We start from the raw sequence: 6,996 nt of genomic DNA on the forward strand, positions 1-6,996 counted from the left end.
CCACTCAAGGATTCCATTATAATCCCTGCTTCTTAAATTGGGATGGAACTTCCCTTATAATCCGCTGCTTACAAGAGGTACAACTTCCTCCTAACTCGATGCTTACAAGAGATATAACTCTCTCCTCAAACCCCGGTTCACAACCCGAACCGTGAATACAATCAAATATCAAATATCTGCAGAACACTCAATGTTGCTTCTAACAAAGCTAGTGAGTACAATTGAAATTCCTAATACATAATCATATGATGAAACTTGAAGCTCTGAATGTATGAAACAATATAATTGTTGAATGAATGTTATATGCTTCAGCAAATTTCTCTTTTATCAAATCTTCCAAAATGTTTGTATGAGTAATAGCTTCAAAGAGAAGATGCTGAAATATCAAATATGATCTTGTTAAAAATTTTATCTTGAATATTGTAAAGATCTAAAACAAAAGGCTTTCTTTCAAATGTTCAATCACACCACAATCTTTGTAATATGCAAATATATATACGATATGTATTCCAAAGATCAAAACACTGAATATAAGGTTTTCTAAAAGAATATCCCTCAATAAAATAAATATTTATGAATACCAAGGATATTTAATCAAGTGTTTTTAATATATCTAAAATACAGATCCTTTAACTAAATATGTACTTGAATCAAAACTGGTTAACCTATGGCAAAAACCTTTCTTGAATAGTGATCTTATTTAAATAACCTATAAATAAATACACTCAAGATCAATCACTCAGCTTATATTCAATGACTCATTTAGAGATGAAAAGTTCTTTGAAATATATATATCAATAAGCAAATCAGTATTTATGAAAAAACTCTTATGAGAATCAACATGAACGTGCAAATTGATATTCCAAACCTCAATACCAAAAAGAACTGCACAATGATTGCTGGATTGTCTTTTGAAAAACAAGGTAGCCTTAGCTCATATTTGATGTAAGAACTTGAAATCCCAATCTAAAGTTTCAACAATATGTTCTAATGAGCTAAAATGTGCAATCTCCTCAAGCGAATGCCAAAGGTTTGTTATTGTTTTCTTTCAAAAGTCTTAGGTTTAGCATTAGGGTTTAGATGATGTATAAATAGGTGCCTTACCTTTAGAATCAATCCTAATCGTTGGATCAAAGAAATAGCTCGCGTATTCTTTCATTAAAAAATAAATTTTCAAAATTTCCCAAAAGTTCAGACGACTGAGGTCAAAGGCCCAGACGACTGAAGTTCCTTAAAGCTTCAAAAAATCAACCTGGACATAGGGTTAGATGATTGAAGTTTGGGGTTTAGACGACTGAAGTATCGGTTCAGATGACTGAAGTCTGAATTCAGTCTTCTGAGGTGCTTCTACCAGGTTTTGTGTTTCACCACAAGATCTTTAGATGACTGAACTTATCTTCGGTCTTCTGAAGTTGCAAGTTCAGACGATTAAACGTTGAGTTCGATCTTCTGAAGTTCCCAATTTCTCCATTTTTTCTTTCCAGTTCAAAAATCTGTTTTGCTTTCTTTCTTGGCTCTTTTATAAAAACATTTTCCGGGGTTTTGAAAATATTTCTAAGTCCATGAATGTCCCCTAATGATGTTCATGAAATGCATGAGTCCTAAGGTCATTCTAGGGTATGATTTGAGCCTCAAATTAAATCATACGAAAGTGTAAATACATAAGTTCTAAGTACTCATTCCCATGATGCTCTTGAACTTGGTGCTTGCATCTTCATTCTTGTACTCTTTGAGTTCCATGGATCTTGCCAAGTTGTGTAAGCTTTACTTTTCATGGCTTCCATGACTTGTTATCCTTCCGTGCATGCTATATAGTTCTTGTTCACAATCTTAATGCACGGATCAAATACCAAGTGATTTTTCATTATCAAAATTGGATTGGAATCGTAGAGTCAACACATACCTACTTAGTTGAGAAGCCTATTTTCGTGTACGTAAATTCATATTGATTGTATTCCAGGCATGGGCCTGAAGAGGGAGACTAGTCTTGTAGAATAGTCCCAGACTGGCTTAGATCAAGTTAGGAAAGCTAGGTGCGCCATCCTGGTAAGATGTATTGGTTGAGGTCAGCCCCTTGAATTGACTTGGTTGTAACCGGTGTCGCTCCACCCATTAAGTGAGCATTAGTGGAATCCTCGGACTTGCGAGTTAGAGGCGGGGACGTAGGCAGTATTGGCCGAACCCCGATAACATATCGTGTGTCTGTTTATATTTTCGCACTTTATATTTACTACACTTATATGTTATAGTGTGAATGATGCGTATGATTTAAATTCCGCATATTATACTTATCTGCGCATTTGGGTAGACATACCCTAGGTTGTGTAATATTGCAAATGTCTGGTTAAACCTAGGAAGAAATTTAAAATTCCAATTCACCCTCTCTTGGGAATACACCAAAGCTAACAATTGGTATCAGAGTCTCGTAGCATTGACTTAAATGTTTTTTGCTAAAAGATCGAGATGACTCACATTGGTATATCCCCATTCGGTGAGGGATAGTCACCTTCCAGTCCTCCATTGTTTTGTAGTGTAAACTACACCCACTGGAAAACTAGAATGAGTATATTTGTAAAATCTCTGAATTGGAGGGCTTGGCAGGTGATTGATAAGGGAATTTGTATGCCAATAGAAAATGATATTAATTTTATGCATGTGAATTCATATGTCATGGACATGTTATATCTTGCATTAGATTCTGATATTTTTGTTGAGTTTGTGGCATGTCAAACTGCAAAGGATATCTTGGATGAACTCGAAAGGAAATATGGAGAGTCCTAAGAGAATGAGACCACCACTCAGGAAGTGGTGAATAATAGGGTAATTGCTTTATCAGACGTTGATCTCTGCCTCTGTTGATGATTCTTGTGTTGAATGTTGTGATGTATCATATGTTGATAATACTGTTAGTGATGCATGCAATGATTCTGATGAAAAATTCTGCAATATATTGTATGATGAATCATCTGGTATTCCTTGTGGTAAATCTGTTGACAAAGCATGCCTTTATTCATATGGTAGTTATAGAGATAAATCTTGTGATGAATCATATGTTGAAATTTATGATGAAAACATGCCCTTGAACAAAGAACTAGAATGTACTTTATTTAAAATGCATAAACTTCTAGTTAGGGTGTCTAAGCAAAAAATAGTCTTCAAAAATGAAAGTAGAAGGTTAGTAAAACTATTAGAGGATCTAAAAGATTATCATGCTATCCTTGAGAAGAAAAATACTGAAAATTATTTGCTTAAGGAAAGAAGTAAATGATTATTCTAGAGCTTCACTCAAAATAGAATATGAAAAAGAATAATCATAATAAACCCTTAAGAGTTAAAATAAATAAATTTTTCAAAAAGGGTTCATTTTATAAATCCCATTGTCATAAAAATTTTCATGTCTCATCTAGTAAAAATTGGGTATGTATGCACAATCTTTCACATTTATTCAAAACTTGCTTGCATCATATATTGAATGAGCACGTCTAGTTTAATTGTCTATTTAGAAGTGCTCGAGGCCTAAAAAAAGAAATGAAATGGATAATCATGAAAGCAAACCCTGTAGGGTCTAAGGAAGATCAGATTCTAATAGAAATTGTATAAATATATTTAATCTTCCCTTAGTTCCTAGGTTTAGGGGCTGTGATAATTGTAGGCTTAGGGAGTGGTTTGGGGTTAAAATACATAAACCTAGTATCTACATCCACTTCCAATAGGACATGACATCTTTTCCAGGTAATCAATTTCAAATGCTTAACCCATGCTTAAATATAGTACCTTAAGTTAAGCAACTGTTGTCCATTGCACAAGATTGAGTGTTAGGTTCCACCTTATATCATATATCGCTATACCTAAACTCATTTTTGAATATGAAAAGCCTAAATCAAAATCAAGTCATCACTCTAGGCTTAGAACACTCTTAATCATATTAGTGATAATACCTTGTTGAGTGTTGCTTGCACAAAATCACATCACTGAGATTACATTTCCTATATTGTTGATGTGTGGTTGATTGAGTATACCGTGCATATTGTAGTACGCACCTGCTTAGTTGAGAAGCATCTTTTTGTGTACGTAAATTCATATTAATTGTATTTTAGGCGTGGGCCTGAAGAGGGAGGCTAGCCCTGTAAAAGAGTCCCAGATTGGCTTAGACCCGATTAGGAAAGTTAGGTGCGCCATCCTGGTAAGGCGTGTTGGTTGAGGTCAGCCCCTTGAATTTACCTGGTTGTAACCGATGTCGCTCCACCCATTAAGTGAGCATTAGTGGAATCCTCAAGCTTGCGACTCAAGCTTGCGAGCTAGAGGCGGGGACATAGGCAGTATTGGCCTAACCCCGTTAACATATCGTGTGTCTGTTTATATTTTCACACTTTATATTTACCGCATGTGTATGTTATAGTGTGAATGATGCGCATGATTTAAATTTTGCATATTATACTTATCTGCGCATTTGGGTAGACAGACTCTAGGTTGTGTAATATTGCAAATGTTTGGTTAAACCTATGATGAAATTTAAAATTCCAATTCACCCCCATTTTGGGAATACCCCAAAACTAACAATGGTTAAATACATAAATCTTGTAGCAAGATATAAATATTTTATTTTAATAAACCAGTTGTGATTGCTGTGGTGTGAGTACTTATATGTTTGTGTGATTTAATGTCCTCCATGCATATCGCAATAACGTTGGAAGGCAAATGAGGAGTTCATTTTATTGTCCATGATATAAGTTGCGATATAATGTTGGTTGGATTATGAGGAGTTCGTTATATTGTCATTTATATAAATGGGGCAAAAACGTTGGCAGGATGGATGAGTTCGTTTTTGTCGATGTGCTATGAATGGTGTTGTGTGTATTATATCTGTAAAATTCCTTATGTGAGCCACGTATTGAGATATGCTCGGTACGCAGTGAGAATGATGAATACTGAAGTACTTGTGCATTATCTTTGGTGGGTGTGAGTATGTGAAGGTGAATTGATTACATTATGATTTTGGATATGTTGTGTTATTATGAAAAGTATGGGTATGCGGATTCTATGGTATGATTGATGATGAATGTGTGTAAGTACATGTTTGTGAATTAAAATGCATAAACAAATTATAACAAGGTAAGACTCTCCGTTTGAGGGCTTGCTGAGTAAGGCGAGTGCCCTAATAGGTATCAGTTGTAGCCACACCCAAACTAAATGGGTAAGGTTACATAAGGTATCAGAGTAAAGAGGCGTTACATGTATGGGCTGTAATCTTCCCAATCCTCAGGAACTCTTGCTTTTAAAATAATGTTGCGTATGTGAATATAGTCTATAACTGTTTTAACAGTTGTTGTCATTTAACAAATGATTATATTTTGTATACACTAAAACTCATCCATCACACACTAATAATAATTTATTCCATCCTTATTGAGAAGTGTTTCATCGCATCATTATGAAATATTTTTCAGATGCCCTGTGGAGAGAGACATGATTCAGAGTAGCACAGTGGAAGCGTGGGTGGGGTTTGAAATAGTAGTGTAGATTAATAATTAAATTTATTATTTATGGTTTATCTTAGAATTTCTAAGAATATATTTAAATTTGTTATTGGAGATATTCTTGTAATAAAAGGTTTTTAGTACTCTGGTATATAAATATTGAGGTCTTCCGCTGTATAATTATTTGGTATCAGAGATTTATTATTTTTAAATAACACTCTGGACCCCAATTTTGGGTTCGGGGTGTTACAACGTACGTGGCTTCTCAATGGTCGTCCATATTGTGTTTCTTGCTTACAACTCAGATCATGCCAGGTAATTAATCCGAGTGCCTTGAACGCCCATTGCACGATTAGAATCCTTGGCGACGGTTCAAATCTCTACATGTCAGTGATCCGAAGCAGTCTCCCTTCTGCCATTGGATCTCTACTTCGCATTAACAGCTAGGATTGCCTATGTTAGAAGTCATCATGAGGCCGGCTCCACAACCTGCTAGTCGACACATGGCATGCCCAGCTGGCACAACTTTCTATCAAACGAGATATCCTTTGAGCCGTTGGATCTCTGCAGACTAGTGAACGTTCAAGATGCTGCACGAAACCTATCCCCACTTGCATGCTTCCCCCAATCGTTAGATAATATGTGGTTTGGCCTTGACCTGGCCTAAAACCAGTTGACCACCACCCTTTGACCAGTTCTTCCCAGAGCTGGTTTGGTCCATTAAATAGGTCATGGACCGGTTATGGTTTTGCTTTTTATTTATTTTATTTTATCATTTTAATGATTTAAAAATCATAAAAAATTCAGAAAAATCACAAAAAAAAAAATTTAGAAAAAATCAGGGGAAAATTTTAAAAATATTTTCATACTTAACTTTCATGATTTTGTCTTAAGTACCCTTTTTTTATTTAATTAACATTTGGGAAAAATTTGAAAAAAAAAATTTGGTAAATTAGAGAAGACAGTTTTGAGATCTAGAAAATTATTTTGCAATCTTTTTATCCCGAATGAATTCCAAAAACCTCTAAGAATATTATTTTCATATGTAGAAGAAACCCTTTAATTTTCAAAAATCCCGAGAGTTTATTTTTGTAATATATTTTTCTTGATTTTTCGATTCTGATGATTGCAAGAAAGGGCATCAACTCTTCGGAGTATTGTATTGCCCTAATTCTGAGGGAATACTTATATAGTATTCGCATATGCATTCATATTTTCAAAGGGCTATTAAGTTTATTTTGGGATAATTCTCGATTAATTAGATACCGTTCGTAGAACGGGCGTGTAGGGGGTGCTAATATCTTTCCTTCATGTAACCAAACTCCCGATCCCTATTTTGGTAATACAGACCGATTCTACCCTTACATGGATAGTAATCAAGTCTTCTAGCCACACTCCAAAAGGTTAGTGACGACTCCATTACACCATATTTTCCACACACACACACACACACACACACACACACACACACACATATATATATATATATATATATATATATATATATATATTTAAGAAA

This window comes from Malania oleifera, chromosome 6, assembly GCF_029873635.1.
Source record: "Malania oleifera isolate guangnan ecotype guangnan chromosome 6, ASM2987363v1, whole genome shotgun sequence".
Lineage (NCBI taxonomy): Eukaryota > Viridiplantae > Streptophyta > Magnoliopsida > Santalales > Ximeniaceae > Malania > Malania oleifera.